This window comes from Nothoprocta perdicaria, unplaced genomic scaffold (genome assembly GCF_003342845.1).
Source record: "Nothoprocta perdicaria isolate Ctin4 unplaced genomic scaffold, notPer1 scaffold_73, whole genome shotgun sequence".
Lineage (NCBI taxonomy): Eukaryota > Metazoa > Chordata > Aves > Tinamiformes > Tinamidae > Nothoprocta > Nothoprocta perdicaria.
Window position 1 is genome coordinate 3,256,467 of NW_020456010.1, and position 17,778 is coordinate 3,274,244.

The following is a 17,778-nucleotide window of genomic DNA, read 5'->3' on the forward strand; positions in this document are numbered from 1 at the left end:
TATATCTTTTAGTTGTTAAGACAGTGTTAAGACAGTTAAGACAGTTAAGACAAATATGATCCCAAGTCACCCTAAAAGCTCTGCAAGAAAACAATAAATTGAAAGACAGAATTAAAACCAAAAACCAAGATTTTGAGGCTTGACTTGTGAGTTTCAAAGTGCCAAGACTTTAGTAGTAATTTACTTCTTTTCTAGGTGTAGCCTCATTCTGTCACTCCTTCAGTTGCAGAGAAGAAAGTGACAGAGCTTATGTTTAACACAGTGAGGGTGTCAGCACCCTTTCCAGGACCTTTATCAACACCGGTCCCGCACTGGATGTTAATTCTGGGAGCACTTTTTCAGCTTTTGAGATCTTCTAGAGCAGGAATGAGGACAATATATAAGCATAGGTATTTTCCCCTGCATTGATTTCCCTGCACTTATTTATGAATTCAGTTTGACTCCTCATGTAAACATAAGCAGCAGAACCGGACCCTCCTTCCAGCTGTCAGATCTCACATTTCCAGCTTCCAGTTCTATAGTGTTGTTATGCATTATCTACTCAAACATCTTCATCTGGAGTTTGAGGGCAATTAATATTAGTAGGTCTTACTATCAAAACAATAAATAGGAGAGCTGCCAGGTTTTGCCATGTGGTGCATGCAATGGGAATGTATTCCACAGGGTATCCTCTGCACTCATGTAAAATTTCAGATCCCTTTCAGGAGATGAGGTTACAGCTTTAAGGCAATAAGCTTTGTTAGTGTCCTTGACATGGTGGGCTGGAAAGATATTACCCTACCTGCCTTCCCCAGCTCTGATTTCTTTGTCTCTTTGTGGGTGTTTGTAAGCACTTGTTCATAGAGGAGCCATATAAGTATGAAGGGGACACCAGGAAGTCCTGGGAAGATGAGAGATGGGAGGGAGCACCTCCAGTTTTGTCTGCACAAGGCTTAAGTTCACAGTTGTGTGTGATTTCAATGGCTGTGACACCAAAAGCCCAGACTTCATTGGAGACCTCCAAACCTTCTACTCCATCCCCAGATGATTTTCACAAGGCATGGTAAGCTGCTGCTGTTGAAGAACAATAAGAAAAAGAGACTTGGAGACTGTGTAGAGCTTACATGCTGCAGGGACCTGTAGAGATTAAAGATGAAATTTTCTGTACTGGCCTGAGCAGCTCCTTATGTTCTGAGCCTCTCCTTTTAAGCTTCTCTTCCCTGCCATTGTCCTGTTTTTTTTTCCCCCTTGGTCTTGTGCTTCTCTTTCTCCCTCCAGTCCATTCCTAGTCACTGCAAAAGTCTTGGGCACTTTCTTTTATGGACAAACTTCAGCAAGATGCAGGGCCTTTCTTCCCTCAAAGAAGACATTGGATGCATCCTATCTTCCACTTCAAGGTTGCTGCATAAGACAGCCTAGCATCACAAAGGGAATCTGTGGTCCAGTAGCAGAACACAGGTTTGCTGGAAGCCATGTAGCAGTGACCATGAATCTATACTGAATGTTGCTGAGACTGGCACCGTTGCCAGATATTAACTAGCGGCAAAGTGCAAAGTAGCAGCACCCAGGCAGAGAGGGCAGCTCAGGTGCCCAGGTGTGTTTCTGTCCTCTGGCCTGCTTTGCCAAGCCACTAAGACACCCCACAGCAAAGCAACTCTTCTGTCTGCTAATCTACTTCTTGGTTTCTCCCTGATGAGATGGTACTAGCACCAGCTGTCTCCTCAGGGACTGCACAAATGCATCTGGTGAGGTTTTTGCCCGTGGCAAGCAGCAGCCTGTTTGWTTGTAGGAGCATCTGGAGGTAGCAGGAAGGGAAGGGGAAAATACATGTGCACGTGTCCTCTGTCAGCTATGCTGTTGCAGCTTCTGTAGCCCCCTTTGTCCTCAGATCACACTGTGATGGCCAGAAGTAACCACACAGGTTTAGGGCATGATTTTATTCAAGTCTTTTATGCCCTGTGGGGCAGCTTCACTAGCTAATGACTTAAATGGGACACCCCCAATTTGCCAGATACAGTTTGTTCTGTTTCTGGCACTCTCCTGGAGGAAGAACTGTGGGTACAGTTGAAGAATATTTTTGGGAGGAGGCATTTGTTGTTTGATGCAAAGAGACCCACTAGGGTAGGAAACAGTGAAGTTYGTCCTTGGCTCGGGGGGGAGAGCTCTAAAGGGCTTTTTTGCTTTTCAGAGAAGCAAGATAGTTGCCAAATGGGTGGAGACTCAGCAAATTTAGGATACTGAAAGCCAGGGACAGGTTCCAAAGTCTTGTGAGATGGGGCCACTGCTCCTACCCAGGGTCACTTACCTTGTGACTTCCTACAGTTCCTGCTTGAAAACACTGCCTTAAGCCATCTGCATCTCCTGCAGTCTTGGCAGGGGTAGTAAAAGAAAAGGCATCCTGGAAGGGGGAAACAACGCCCTGGATAGCTGGCGCTGAAAGGGATGGGGGATCATGATGTGTCTCAGCTCTGCATCTCCTCCCAAAACTTTCCGCTCTACTTGGGTCCCAGCAGGATCTGTGCAGCTGCTGACAGCTATTAATAAGCCAGGAGAATGTGGGCTCTGTCTCCTACCGTTTCCTGGGATGAATGGTAATTACCTTTAATTAGACTAGATTTGGTTCCACCTCCTACCTTCCATCCCTGCTTCCCTGCGCCATAGGAGAGATGGTAGCGTAGGAACCAGCCCATCTGCTGCCTGCGCCAGCTCTGCGGGAAGCGACGCTCAGCAATGTGAACAGAGGCTCATCTGCCTAGGACATCCTGCAGGCCTTTGCCCATGGATGCTGAGTGTCCTGGGGGACAGAGACACAACAAGCAGATAGGCTGCAAAAGCTGATCTCACCCTGGCCTTTAAAATGTGATCCAAGACTTGCCCAAGGAGTTTTCTTCCTACTTGCCCCGCTCCAAGCCTGGTCTGAGCTCCTAAGCAGCAGGGTGTTTTTCACCCAGGTTGCTTTAGCTTGTATACAAAATCAGTGCCAGAGCTTTCCCTTATCCTTTGAGGCTGTGCTTCTGAGGAAGCACTGCTCAGGAAAAATGGGAGCTCTTAAATCTTTCCTATGCACCACAAATTCTGGCCCMACAGCAGGACATCCTCAGATCGGATGTACACCCAAGATGCTTAGGGAAGCTGCACTTAGCTTACCTCACCTCTGCTGGCCCTTCTCTGTGCCAATCTGAACAGCCACAGTGCCTCAAAAATGGCTTAATCCTTGCTTTCTTTCCACAGAGCTGGATATATCCGTGTTTGGTTCTCTTCACTTTCCACCATGGAGACCCAGCACCCTCCCAGGCCCTTATTTCTTTTAGCAAGAGGGGAAGAAAAGGGTAAACTCATTGCCTAATCCTGCCCGCCTGAAACTCCCAGAGTTAATTTAATCAGCACTTCTTATATTTAAAATGTATTTTTCTGATTTTACCTTTCCTTGAGTGAACAATGAAAACCTTCAGGATCTGTGCCCAAGGAGCTCCTGGCAACCCTCTGTCCCCTTGCTATTGGAGCATTCTCTGCTTCCCTCTTTCTGAGATCTCTTTAAAATCTTTAAATCTTATCTAAATCTTTAAAAGCCAAAACTTTCAGGCTGCCCTGTGGACTCCCACTCAACCCCTTCCACTGCTTCCAAGTGCCAGATTGGAACTAGACTCCATCGGGCACAGTGCCAGGCTCCCCTCCCTTTCTTTCCACAGAGAAGAGATGAAGAACAAGTCCAATTCTTGGAGTGAACKGAGATGTAAGGCTGTTTTACCCAGCTTAACTAGTCTTTAGCCCCAGACTCAAGTGGGAAGGACCTGCAGAACTTCAGATAAAGAGGAGCCAGCGAAGAAGAGGCCTGGCTAGAAGCTCTTCACCGTGCCCAGCTCCCAGGCTCTGTTGTAATTAATACACAATTAATTGCCTTGGACGCCCAGGAGGACATGACCACAACTGCTGTTTCATTTTGCTTCCTCGCCCCCGCATCTTTCCTTACTGTCTGGAAAATTTCTTGGTCAGATGGGGTTGCTCACAGCCACTGAGTGGTTCCCTTTTTGGAAAGCACTGATCTGAAAGTTTAACAAGATTCTCTCAGGCAGAGCAAATCCCCAAATCCCTACTTATTCAGATTAGAACAAGGAGGGAAAAAACAAAGCAAGAATCCTGCCACAAAGTGTCTCGGACCCAGTGAGCAGCAGAAATGTCCCATCTCCGAGTCCCGCTGGGAGCATGGAGCTGTGTTTGGATTGTAGAAGGGATTCAGGGAGGATTTGCTCAAATATTCCTGACCTTTTTACTTCAGATGGCAGTGTTAGCACAGTGTCTGCTGCTTCTGACTTGGAACTGGGTGCTGCTTGAACAGTATCCCCCTTCCTAAAGGGATTTTGACACTTCCTGACAACTTTTCTTCATACCCAGGGACAGAGATGTCTATGGGACCTAGGTGGCTCCTATTAGTACTGTCTGAGCTCTGGGGTCTCCCCTGTCTGAGATCACTGCTGTATCACAGCAGACCCCACAGATCCTGGCCCCACAGCATCTCTCCCCTCATTGCCAGGTCACAGGCCCCCCAGCCCCTTCAAGGGAATGGGGAGGACATGCCCCTTAGTAGAGTCTACGAGGGGACATGCTCAGAAACAGGGCTTGCCATGGCAGGTCAGGCCGTAACGGAGACAGTTAATCGGATAACACTGGTCACTGAACACGTTTAATAGCCTCCTCCTCTGCATTTCTATTTATGTGAAATAGGACAGAGTCATGTCCTGGCTAAGGGTGCTGCATGCAGGCCAGCTCCTGTCATCTGTACTAGCCATGCTCATGATTATCCTACAAACATGCTGCCTGGCAGTAAGGCTCTCCTGGTGCGGATGATCCAGTGGGACCAGTGGGACCTCCCTCTGCTTCCCACAGCGTCTGCTCCATTGCAGGGCGCTCTGTTTTCACCAGAGCTAAGCGGGCTTTTCTCAGCAGGCTGCTTAAGGCAAGAAGTACACCTGGGTAGTGTCAGGGGGAGACAGGTTTGTAGCCAAGTGCAAGACACGGGTCAGATAGATGTCTCAGTGCATCTAGGGGTAAGAAAACACCTTTCAGCAGGGCTCAGTCTGGCTGCTATGTATATGCTTTTGTGTATCTTCTTGCTAGCAATATCTGTGAGGAGACTTTAATATGTTCATGCTTCCTCCTTGTAGTAGAGGCTGGGGTCACCAACTGCCCCAGTGTGAGCTCATTCTTGTCTTCTTTTTGCTCTGCTATGGGAAGCTGGCAAGCTATCTGCAGCTGAACAAACTTGGCACCAACCACGTGAGCCCGGCTGGGATAACATACGTGCTGCCGCGGCTCTGCCGTCGCACCAAGGCTACTATGGGTGCAGGCGAGGCAGGCGAAGAAAGTTGGCTGGATTTTCACTCGGAGGAGGAAAAGGATCTAGTTAGTGGCTTCTATTCCTGGCTTAGCTTATGGCAGCCTTCATGGGATTCAGAGAAGGTGTGAAGCTTTTCTCTTCCCTGGCTGGGGATGTGCATGCTTTGCATTTTAGCCTATGAATATGCTTCATTCCTCCTCCACACACATACGCTCATTCCTACCTCTCCCTTCTGTGCTGTAGTTTGAGAAACCCAGGATGTCTGCAACAGGGGTAAGTGTCAACAGGGATAGGGAAAGGGAATCACATCCTACAGCACAGGCTGTGCYGAGGAAGATTTTGAAAAGCATAAAGCAGGGAGGTGCAGCCTCTTTCCTTTGCATGGCCGTGAGAAAGGAGCTGAGAGGTCCAAGGGCTTGTCACACCCCAGTGAGGCCACTGTCCAGCTCTGCCAACAGTCTCTGGACAGACTKGGCTTTGTGGGGGGCACCTAGTGGCAGAGGAGCTTTTTCCTGCTCTCTGACCCCTGGCATCTCTCAGCAGCTCCACACATTCTGTATCAGCAGTTGCAGGGTCTGGTGCAAGACAGCCAGCGGGTATGGAGAGGGCAGGAGCAGACCCCATCCACCCCATCTCGGCAAGGACAATGTCAGTGTGGCYGCTATGGTGGGAACCAGACACTGATGGGATAGGACAGCCTGGGAGTTTGTGCTCTGAGGGCTGCTGAGTTGACGCTGTCCTTTGGTGCCCTCTTCCCCCTGTGCACCTCGGTCCTCCGGGGGCAGCAGAGACCAGCCCTGGCAGGGCTGGGTTGCTGCCAGCTACCCGTCACTGTCCTTTCAGAGACGCTCTGTGACAGATTCACTTCCCACTGCTGCTGCACCCGGCTCCCGGCTCCTGCAGGGTGCTCCATTGCCCTGCACCGGGTGCTGGGACCGCGGGAGGGCTCCAGCCCTGTCCTGCTCTCTTTAGGGGCCAGCTGGCAGAGAAAGCAAACTCGAGCTGTGTGCTTGGAGCAAGCTGGGTGCATGCTGCTGAATGCGCCCGGCTGCAGCTCTCTGCCACAGCTTCTCTGGCCAGGTCTAACATCCCAGCTCAGGGGAAACCACCAGTCTTTCCTGCAAAGCCCCTTACAGCACTAAGATTCATGCTGGCAAAGGGCTCAGCCTGGGATGCTGCACGCTCTGCTTGCAGCTGCTGAGCACAGCTGCTTGGAAACGGAGTGGCCAAGGGTTTGTTTAAGGAACAGAGGTTGCCTGATGGCTGCAGGGTGCCTTTGAATACCAGAGGAGTGACCCCTGGGCTTCCCAAGAACTTCCAAAGTGTCAGGGATGTGCCAGGCCTGGCCTGCACTCTCTCCGGACTTCAGGATTAGCCTCATCTTCTGAGCACCATTGCCAGGATCGCGAAGCACCCTTCACGCGGGTTTTCTGAAAGCAACAGCAGGACAGAGGTGCCTCTTCCAGGTCAGTTTTAAACCTTCCATCTCTTCCAGTTTTCTAGCTGCTCATGGTTGTGGTGGGTACATGTGGTGGGTAGGAGAGGGTCCCTCATTTCTAAGCCCACGTGCACCCTTCACCCTTTTCCATCAGGTCTTCTCCAGTTCAGCCTTCTAGGAGCCACCTGGTGCTTTTTGTCTGTGCTGCTGCCTGTGTCTCTCCTTCCATCCGCCCCTCTGTGTGCTAGGGCTGGGTGCCCAGGACAGRGGTCGTGGTGAGTGCAGGATGGTAAAGCCCTTGCTTGCTCACTGCAAGCAGCCATCGCCATGATGATGTCCATAATATGCAACCTGTGTGTAGAGCTTCCTGTCCCTTGGATATGGACAAGCCTAAGGGTCCTGGGTGACCCTTGGCATCCCAGCAGGGAACCTGCAGGTGACAACAACCCCTTCCTGGCTACCTCACTGGCCCTTCCTTGTAAGGATGGGCATCATGGAAGGGCAGGGGATCAGGGAAGATCCTGTGACACAAAACAGGAGGTAAATAGCTTCTGCCAGGCTGCTAGTGCCTTTCTCTGAGCTAGCAGGTGTCTGAGGCAGCTCACGGGACTGAACAGCTGCAGAGCTGCAGGGACAGTGTTGGTGCTATGAGACCAACAGCAGCATGTCCCAGCCTGACCCAGAGCAAGAGAGCGTCTCTTCTTTCAGAGACTGGTGAGGGAGAAGCGAGAAAACCCCGGGCAGACCGTGCTGCTGCTGCTGCTGCTGCTGCTGCTGCTGCTGCTGCTGCTGCTGCTGCTGCTGCTGCTGCTGCTGCTGCTGCAGGGCGCCCATGCCCAGGCCACAGGTCACTTCTGCCGGGTGCAACTCGTGGGCTGCGGGGAGTGTTTCTGCCAGGGGTGACCTTTGGTCTGTTCCAGATCGGTGGTTCCTATGTTTCTAACACGACAGGAAGAAAATTTAAAGCCCAAATGAGCAAAGCAGCTCGGGTGAGCCAGGAAATGTCAGAGATGCCTCTGTGAACACTGCAGCCGAGGAAAGCAGGCAGGCAGGCATCTTCTTAATTATTGATAGTACTTATAAATAAATGCTGGAACAGAGAAGAGAAGGTTACAGCAGAGCACAAAAGCAGATTCTAGGTGGGGGAGGGAACCCTAAGAACTCAGTTGTTTTAGAGGTCATTTAGTTTTGCATCTCTTTCCCTCYTTTTCCATAAAACTCAGTGATATTTGAGTTGATGTATTATCTTCCTTGTGYGTCTTCTTCTTGTGCCTGCCCTACTGGGCTAAATGTGAGCAGGAGGGAAGAAAGAAGTGCACATGTTGGGGGAACAAGGGAAGAAAGGAGGGAGGGAAGGAGGGAGAAAGGCAGAAAGGGAGGGAACAGCATCTCAAATGTGGGACAAATGGGCAAACGAGGAGACAACAAAATTAGTAGAGCAGCAAATCCCAAACCAAGTGTAAATAATTTCTTACCATGTGAAAAGAAGGTCTACGTAGACTCAGATTTATCCTCCTGTTCCTGGAGCTCGGACCTGGGCAGCCTCTGATGCAAAGCAACAGAGAAGTGAGTGAAATAAAAGCCTGTGTAGGGATTAGAAGGAGACGTGGGAATCTTGACTGGGGACTAGAGTAGTAACCCAGTGTCTGTGTAGCCTAAGGCACCTTCGCAGCAGGCTCAGGGTGGACCATCGTACCCATTTGAAAATATGTGATGGCAATAGCTCRGGCAGAGGGATCTTGCAGACAGCAGGAAGAGGGTTGGTCTGGAATTGCAGCAGGACTTTGAGGTTCAGAACCCCTATTGGAGTCATAAATGTTTGCATGTGGTAGGACTTTGCAACTCATCCCAAAGCCTTCCAGCAGCAGGGGCTGCAAGAGATGCATGGAGGCACCGGGTGCCATAYGGACCTGGGGGAGACAACTCCTTCTGGATTCCCTCACAACAGAACCTGCCAGGTAGGGGCTCCTTGTATCCYGTTTCCACTGGTACACACTAACACAGAGGGATGGCAACACCCAATGCCTGGGGCTGGCTATGGGAGTAGCTTCCTTGCCAGAGTCTCACGCTGGCTTTGTGGCTGCAGAGTGAGTGTCTGCAGAGCAGGCTGAAGTGTGCAGGCCCAGTGTGAGCCTGACCGCTGGTGCAGCAGGGCAGGCCATGCCAGTCCTTGCTGCCGAGCTGCACTGTCTCAGCCTGGACTCWTTGGAAAACTGCTCTTTGTCTCTCTTCCAGCCGCAACGATCAACACCAAGCAAGGCCTGTAGCCCCCACAGCTGGCAGGGAGAAGCAAGGTGCTGCGGGCTGCTTTAATCACACAAGCCATCATCTCCTGGCAGTGCTGTGGTCTCCCGGATGAGAGGAAGCACTGTAGGCTCCCCAGGATGCTCAGAGAGGCATCAACACAGGCACTTCAATCATTGTCAAGGATCACAGCAGTGTATGGGGAAGGCTTCCTCACTTTTTGGTAGAGAAAGGCCCAGAAAGGCAGTGAGACTCACACAGGAGTTCAAGCCTGTTTCCCTCCGGTGGGCCATGCCCTACCAGGAAGGTGKGCTGAGTGACAGGGTGCTCCCAGAGGTGGTTGTGAGGGTCCTGGTGGTGCTGGGAGGGAAAAACAGGGCAAGAGAGGAGCCCTTCTCTCCATCTCAGAGGTTTTACCAGCACTTTCAGGAGGAGAGAGGAGCTCGCGTTGCAGCCAAAGTAAATTGCTCCCCTCAGCAAGCAGCACAGAAATGCCAGCTGTAATTCAAGCTGAAGAGCTGCTTGCAAAGGGTGATCACCCTCACACAGTGAGCTGGCTGGCCGTGAAGGGCACTCTGCAAGGGCCAGCGCCGGGATTCCCTGCGAAACGCCTTTCCTGTCTCCTTGACTCTCGGCTCAGCACTGAGGACGGGGTTCGGCTTCAGCACAAGCCCGGAGCTTTCCAGCRAGTGCCCTGCTAATGCTCCGGGGCAGCCGTCTGTCCAGGGCACAGCCTCCCTGGCCCCGGGAGAGGGCAGTGGGGCGCGAGGGCGGCCTGCAGCAGGGCCTGGTGCCGGCTGCCCTGTGCCCTGCTCACTGCCATTTCCTTAGCTGGGTGCCCCTGGTGCAGAGCCCACGTCCCGCTCCTCGGGGGAGCTGTCAGAGCCAGCAGAAGCAGTGAGGCACAAGGTGCCCRCACCAGCCTGGCCTCTCCTGTCCCYGAGCTGGTCTCGGGGCATCCTGTGTCCTCAGTGTGTCAGAGAGGGCCTGGACAGCCCTTGTGTGAACTTGTGGCTGGAGCAGGGGAGCTTCTGCGTGGGGTGGGAGGCACAGGCAGGCTGGGCCTGTGGGTTCAGGGCTGTCACCTTGTGTGTAAGTCTGCGTGTGGGAGGGCTGTGTGAAAACAGTGGGTGCACCAACATTGCTGGTGTGAGCGAGAGGTGGGCATAGATAGCTTTGGGTTGTGCGTGGACATGTGTGCACGTGAGTGATGTGTGACCACCTCAGTGTGTGCTGCTGCCACACGCTTGTTACCTTCAGCTCTCGGGCCTGATGAACCTGCCAMTTAAAACCTACTTAAAAGCTTTGAATGCCCCTTATTTGCTCAGGCATCAATGCCTTGCTGCGCAGTGGTCGTGCAGGGGTGCTTGGTTGTTCCCTGCAGACCCACTGAGCAGCATGAGGGAAGTCAGGGAAAGGGAAAGCTGTGATCTTTAACTTACCTTGCTGATTCAGAGAGCTGAGGATGGGGCAGATSATCTCACAGTGACTGATTCCTCGCTGCAAGCACTGTGAGGGCAGGATGCACTGAACWGAGGGAGCAACCAGCCGGTCCTGCCCCACCTGGTGATTCAGTTGCCACCAACTGTASCTGCCTTCGTGGTAAACAAGGGCAATGCAAACACGGGCTGCAAGGAGCAGAAGGAGTTCAGCTTCACCGGGAGCTGCCTGGCCACCATGGCCKCTGCGGAGGAAGGGACCAGAGCACCATCTCCCCTAAAAGGTCAGTCTGAAGAGATAAACCCCTGGCAGCAGGGCTGGACCCAGAGAAATTGCCTGCACTTTCTCTGGGAGCTTCTGTTTTGCCACAGAAAGAGTGGCTTCAGAGTCAGCTTTGCTCCATGCTGCCCAGTCCCGGGAGAGGAGCCTGCCTCTGCATTTTTCAGTCCCTTTGTGTAGACTGTGGGAAGTGCATGAGACCTCTGGTAATGTCTGAGAGCTGAGACCTCCCAAATGTTCTGCTTAGTGTGCCACAAACATCTRTAGAGCGGGGGGGCAGTGAATCAACACTGGGCCTTGATGGCTTGGGACCCTACATTCCTCCAGCTGCCACTGCTCCTATGATCTTCAGAGCAGATRGGGCTGGAGCCCATCCCATCCTGTCTTGTCTCATCCCATCCCAGGCTCACAGCCCTGTCCCCCACTGCCCAGCAGTGACCAGAGCTGGCAGTTCAGTGKGGGAGCTGAGACACCTGTGAGGATGCCTGCCCAGCAAATACTGCAAAGCCAGGGCTGGCTGCCCTTGGGTCCTCCAGCCTCTCTGTCTCTCACTGCAGATCTGGAGGAGCTCCTGACTTACGATGATCTTTTCCTGGAGTATTTCAATGCCTTTCTGGCATCACCTGTGAGTTCCTGCTCCTGCTCCTGTTCCTCCCACCTCTCCAGCCTGCAGGTGCTACCCTGGCATGYGGGACATGGCATGGGAGGGCAGAGCGCTCCGCCAGGGACACTCATGGTTACACCTGTGTCCTCAGATGGACCCATCTGCCCTGGGCTGGCACCTGGCGCGGGGCAGGGAGCGAGCGGGGCCCCTCTACCCCCCGGCTGCCAGTGKCCGCCGCCGCCGGGGCTGACGAGAGGCGCTCTCGGCGCAGGCCTTCCCGCTGCGGCTGCGGTACGACCGGCTGCGCGGGCAGCTCCGGCACCTGGGCCGCACTCCCCAAGCACCGCCCGGCGCAGCCCCCGCCAGCCCCTGCTCCCCTGGCTAYGGGGCGACGGACGAAGAGAGGGCAAGGAGCCTGGGCTGGCTCATACGGGAGCGTGCCCCGCTGTTTCACAGGTGTGTGCACGTGYGCGCACGCGTTGCTGCTTCTGGCACAGTGGGTGACAAACGGCCCTTCTGGGTCACGCGCCAGGACCTGGGGCAGCCTGCGGGGTAGGAGGAACGGATGGGGGCTTCAGGCAGCAGCGACAAAACTGTCCCTTTTGGACAGCTGAGGGACRGTCTTGGAAGCTGGGCTGTAAGGGGAGGCATGTGACAAAATTTGCTAAGATCACATATTTATTATTGAGTGCCTTGGGGTGAGGTGGTGTGGGTCAGGTGCTGCTCTCCTCAGAGGTGCTTCTGTTCCTCCTAGTCCCCTCCCAGCTCTGTCCATGCCCCTTGCTCCTGCCCCACAGCCCTCACCATCTAGCCCCAGGCCCCCCAGCTCTGCCCCTGCCCCTCGTTCCTGCCCCACAGCCCCCACTATCGTGACCCAAGCCTCAGGGTTTGCATTTGCTCACTTGCCGTGCTGTGACACCTTTGTGCCTGTGATGCCCTTGGTGGTGGTGTCACTGCTGAGTCCCTGTTTTGGAGCTGCTCATGGCACTGTCCCCGCTGGCCTCTCTGGCTCCAGGACAGCCCTGTACCTGGAATACAAGCTGGCCAAGCTGCTGATCCGCCCGCTGGATGAAGGTGCCGTGGGGAGCCAGCACAGTGTTCGCGGATACAGCCGGCAGTCCGATGGCACCGCTGCCTCCAGCCTCCCCAGCCGCCCCTCGGCAGCGGGGTGGCCGGTGGGTGTCCCCAGCCGTGAGCTGCTGAGGCCTCTGCGGCGGATCCAGAGCACCCCAGCCCRCCTAGGTGAGTGCCTCTGCAGACCCCCATGGTCCCCCCATCTCAGCCTGGCTGCTCGCAGGACAAGGCTCTTTCCTTGCAGGTTTTGCTGACCAGGGAATTCCCTGGYCTGTCTGAGAATATTTCCTTCTGCTTGGCTTGATGAACCATGGCAAATATGGGCCTGCAGCAATGCCAGGAGTCTTGGGAATGTCTCTGAGACACATGTTGGGAGTGGTCCCTATGGTATCAGCAGGCACAGTGCTGGAGAAGCTCAGCTTGTGTTCACTGCCCCTTCTCTGATGTTGGCTGCCAGCTTCTGCTGGTGGGATTCAGGCCTCTCTGGGCCTGCCTGGCTTCTAAAGATTGCCCTCTCCACCTCGACACACTTTCCTCTCCTGACAAACTTTCCCTGTGATCTCTCCTTGCAGGCTGCCTTTCAGATATTCCTGACTCCTTGCCCAGACCTCCTGACTCCTTGGAGGTCCTTGCTGACGTAGACCTGGGGCAGGCTTCTTCYGCAGCATGGCCACGCACACTGCAGTCCCAGACCCTCTTCTCCAGCTGCAGCAGTGGATGGCTCCGTGGTGAGATTGCCATGAGAGGTGGGCAGAGGTGCATGCCATCCTCTGGGCATGTGCTAGACCCCTCTCAGAGTTTGCTGCCTGTGGCACTTTCTGGGACATGGTGTGCAGAGCAGCATGGTCCTGCTTGGAGATGAGGTGACCATCACCTACAAGATATGCAAAGCAGAGTTTTGGCCTCCTCTGTAACTGTGGGATATTGCATAGCTGCTTTGCCAAGAATCAGCATATTACTGTGGCATCATGGCCACACTCCAATGGTGCATCTTGCCTCTCTGCTGCTCTCTGTTGAAGGGCATCATCTAGGGGGACTTCTTTCTGTGAACTCTGTCAAACAGCTGCTGTGCTCTGCCGCAGAAGTAGATGTGTTATGTGTCTGGGGAAACAATTTTGTCATCATCAGCAGAATAACGGGTGCTGTGGGCAAAGGAAGTGTTGCAGAAGAGAGAATAGCTCTGTGGGGTTTTACTTCTGGTTTCAATAACAGGAAGATGTTCTTCCAGGGACTGCAGCCTCCTGCACCCAGGAGGAAATCACAAGGGAGGTTAAGCCCTCAGAGCTGCTAGTAGGGATATATTCTGCGGGATTTGGGCTCATTCCTGATGTCCTGGTGTCATGACAACAGGAGGACCCTGGGTCAGATGGATCTGTGCTGGCAACACAAGAGGTCTGAGCAGCGCTGCCCCTCATGCTGGGGGCACTGCCTCTGACCCAGGCAGGTAAGGACTAAAGGGATCAGTGCATGCTGGGGATGGGAGATCTGGTGCTGGAAAAGCCCGTTTACGTGAGTGCTCATGTAAAACTACTGTGTGCCAGGGTCCTGGGAGCTGGCAGCAGCTGCAAACTCCCTCCTGAGGTCTGGGGATTGGTGGTCTGGACCTAGCTACTYGGTCGTGGGCTATGAGGCATCACACAATGGGGACAGTACATCTGGACAGCTCAGTGGGGATGACAAAGGGGATTCTCCATCTTAATCCATGAGTCCAGTATTCAAGAGCTGTGCATTTATGGGAAAGAATGATGTAGTTCAATCATCTGTCCTGCTCTGGACTTGGCCCTTTAGGTCTTGTGCCATGTCTTAATCCTTCTTTGGCTTTAGTAAAAGCTGTTACTTTGGATCTGTCCATTGTGATGCAGCTGGACATTGTGTGGCTCCTCTCTGGGGTCTTCTGTATCAAGTAATGGGAAACACATTACATTGGAGTATGCAGGAGGCTGGACTGTTCACAACTTGAAGATCTGGGGATCTCAACACAAGACTGAATACAACTTGCCCTCTCACTCTTTTTTTATTTTTTTTTTTAAATTCTGCCTTTCGTGAAGAAGCATTGATGCACAAGGGTGCTGGCATCAATGTGATGCATGCTGTAAGTATGTGGTGCGTGTGACACCATGGACAAGGGGTGTCACACACCTAAACTCCCAGCAGACTGTGTTGCTGACACTTGGGATGTAGTGTATGTCCCTAATTTGGAGGTTATGCTTCTATTTCTGGTTGCTGTTTTTGTACAGACTCCCCTGAAAGCCTCCAGGGCAGTTTTCCCACTGTGGCAGGGAGGAAGGTCAGGCAGGAAATGATACAGAGCTGCAGCTGAGATCCTGCACAGAGTGTCTTGGCGGGAGGGAAGCAGTGGCAAAGGGCAAGGCTGACATGCAAACCAGGGAGGGATGTGGGAAGTCCTGGGAGATGTGGTGGTTCCAAGCAGGCCATGTCCACGCATTATGAGGAATCTCCTTCTATTGTAGTGCCTCTAGTCGTGTCCTTTCTTCCCGTGGCAGATGTGACAGGGAGCTCTCCTCAGGAGCCAGGACTGGGCTGCAGCTGGATATGGCCGAGACGAGTGACTCTGAGGAGGAAGGGAAGTCCCGGCTCCTCGGGGACCTCCCCACCTCTGCTCTGCAGCGCCTCAAGGAGGACATTCTGGGCACGGTGAGGCACGTGGTGCTGAGGCAGCAGGGCACTGTCAGCCTGAACCCTAGAGACAACCTCAGTGGAGTCCCCAGGGCTCTGCCAGACYGATGTGACAGAGATGGAGAAGGTGGAGGTGGTGTAGCATTGCAAGGGTGGTAGAGGCACTTAYGTGTGACAGGGGTAAGTCACAGAGTCACAGAGATTCCCAAAGACACCCTTGAAGCCAAGGGCTTCCCCAAAGGCACCTGTGCTCAGGGACCTGCAAATAGGAAGGAGCAGAGCTCCCTGGGCCAAGGGCCAGGGCAGCCCAGCCAAGCTGCCCAACTGCCGCAGTGACGGCAGCATAGAGGGGCTGCCCCTGGTCACCCTGTGGCAGTAACTCCTTGCTGCTCCCCTAAGCCCCTCAGGGCCAGCCAGACTGCTTGGGGATCCCCTGGGGGAGGCCTGGAGTCCCCTCACCAGTCCCCTGTGCTGCAGAGGGCAGGCATGGTCGCCTTCCAGAAGTTTCTCCGTGGCACCTTGGGGCTTCGGCTCCTTCACCTCTGGCTGGACTGTGAGGATTTCAAGGAAAGCACCCAGTGCCTAGAGGCCAACGCCACTGATGGGGAGGCTCGGCTTTTCCGCACGGACCTCCTGCGGTAAGCGTGGGTGTCTGGAAGGACAACGCCATTCCTCCATGGACACTTGAGGCTGCACTCTGCGTGCTTGGCCACCCCTGTGCCATCTCCCCCAAACTGAGGCTGTTTTTTTCTTTCCCCTCAGGCATATTCAGCAGAAATATGTGCTGAACCTGTTTGCAATCTCCCCGGTGAGTAGGGATGCCCAGCTGGCTTTCCTGCCCCTCCTCATGGATGGCTGCAGCTCTGCAAGGTGCCCCACAGCCACACGAGGCACTGAGGGAGTAGGGCCTGAAGCGTCCCCCTCATGTGGGGCGGCCTTCCCTGAAAGCAGCCCTAGCTCGTGTTGCTGTGGTGCCCAGGGCCTGCACAGTGTCCAGGCTGCTGGCGCTGTGACTGGCCTGGAGTCGTGGCCAAGGTCATGACGGGCTCTCCTGAAGCCCGTGGGTGACACAGCTCCCCGTTCTTCTTCCCGGTGCAAGCAGCTGGACCAGGGTCAGTGCGGAGCAGCGGCCACGTTTGCCATCCTCAGCAGGACCCAGTACGATGCCCTGAGGCGCCTGCGCTCCTACTGGGTTCCCAGGTTTCTCATCCACTGCTGGCGAGCTGCTCGCCTCAGGTTGGTGCCCCGTATCTTCTCAGCATGGTTTCTCACAGAATGAATCACAGAATGGTTGAGGTTGGAACGGACCTCTAGAGATCATCTAGTTCAACACCCCTGCTCCGAAACACGGGGCACAAGGTGGCATCCAGGCAGGTTTGGAAGATCTCCAGAGAAGGAGACTCCACAACCACCCTGGGCAGCCTGTTCCAGGGCTCTGTCACCCTCACAGTGAAGAAGTTCTTCCTCACATGGACATGGAACTTCCTGTGTTTCAACTTACACCCATTACCCCTTGTTTCTGTACTGCTCCAGCACCACTCACGSCCTCACCAATCCCAGAGGCCATGGGCAAGGAAGGAGTGACTCAGACCTGCCTTGGCCCAGGGCTCAGCAGCTTTCTCCTGGGTGACAGAAGAGGGGTACAGGCAGCAGGAGAGCAAGTGAGGGAGAGCCACCTACCCCAGAAGGACATGCCTTGGCTTCCTCCCTCTGCCGCTGACTCACTGCATGAATCATGCAGTCCCATCTTTTCCCTCTGGCCCAGTTTTCCCCTTTGATGATAAAGAAAAAAGAAGTTTGAAAAAGTCAGATGTTCTCCTTAGTTTAGYTTACCTCTGTTTTAGGCTTGCATCCCAGCGAATTGACAAGCCCAAGACTTCCCTGCCCACCGTCTTCCTGCCATCACTGCAGATCTTTGAGCTTCTTCCCCCTGTGGAAGACCAGTGTGGGAGTGGTGTGGACAGAAGCATGGACTGGCTCTGCGTAGGTATCCTTGCTGGGCAGGTGTGCTAATCCCACTGTGGACAAATCCAATGCTACCAGCTCTGCAGAGTGCAGTGGTGAGAGAATTCTCCCCAGCAAGGCGGAAGCCACATTCGGAGCAAGGATCCAGTTAAAACAGTATCAATATAATCTCTGGTTCCCTCAGTGCTTTGCTAGTCTGGGCCTTACTGTTCAGCTCATGATTCGTGGATCTGCAGTCAGATAATAGGGGGGAGATGCAAACAGATCCACACCAAAGAATCTGCAGGGACTGGAAGGGCTTGGGAGCAGGTGGAGAAGCACAAGAGTATGAGAGAGAAGAGTCGAAAATATGACTTTTACTCTCCCTCTGCCATTTGTGGCACCTTGGCCTGGTCTGAGGACAACTGTTAATGGTTGCTGGGTTTTGTCACTGGTTATTTCCCCTCTCAGTAAGCTTGGTCGCTGGCCATGCCTTTCGGCAGAGCTCTCCTGCTTTCCCAGGTGCATCTCTGACCGAAGGCAAGATGCCATCACAGTCAAGCTGTGCTGTGTTTGACGCAGGTCCTGCGCTCTGCACACAGCGGGAGAGGCTCTGCGGAGCCAGGCTGGCAGCCGGGCTTCCCGTGGCACATTCCCAAGACACTCCTGGCCCCTCGCATCCTCCATGCACTGCAGTGTGACCTGAGGGATGGTGGTGGCTTCCTTTACTACCTGACCAGGTGAGGCTGCCTTTCACCACTGAGTCCTCCTAGCTCCCCTCAGCAGCCCAGGGGATGGCTGCAC

The 17,778-nt window shown here is 53.9% G+C and overlaps 1 long non-coding RNA gene across 1 annotated transcript; it reads left to right on the top strand.

The window, feature by feature from the left end:
- Positions 1-16,231: 16,231 nt before the first annotated feature.
- Positions 16,232-17,009, top strand: LOC112957512. Its single transcript, XR_003251232.1, has 2 exons — positions 16,232-16,266; positions 16,875-17,009. It is a non-coding gene; the product is annotated as an uncharacterized LOC112957512 (long non-coding RNA).
- Positions 17,010-17,778: the final 769 nt, after the last annotated feature.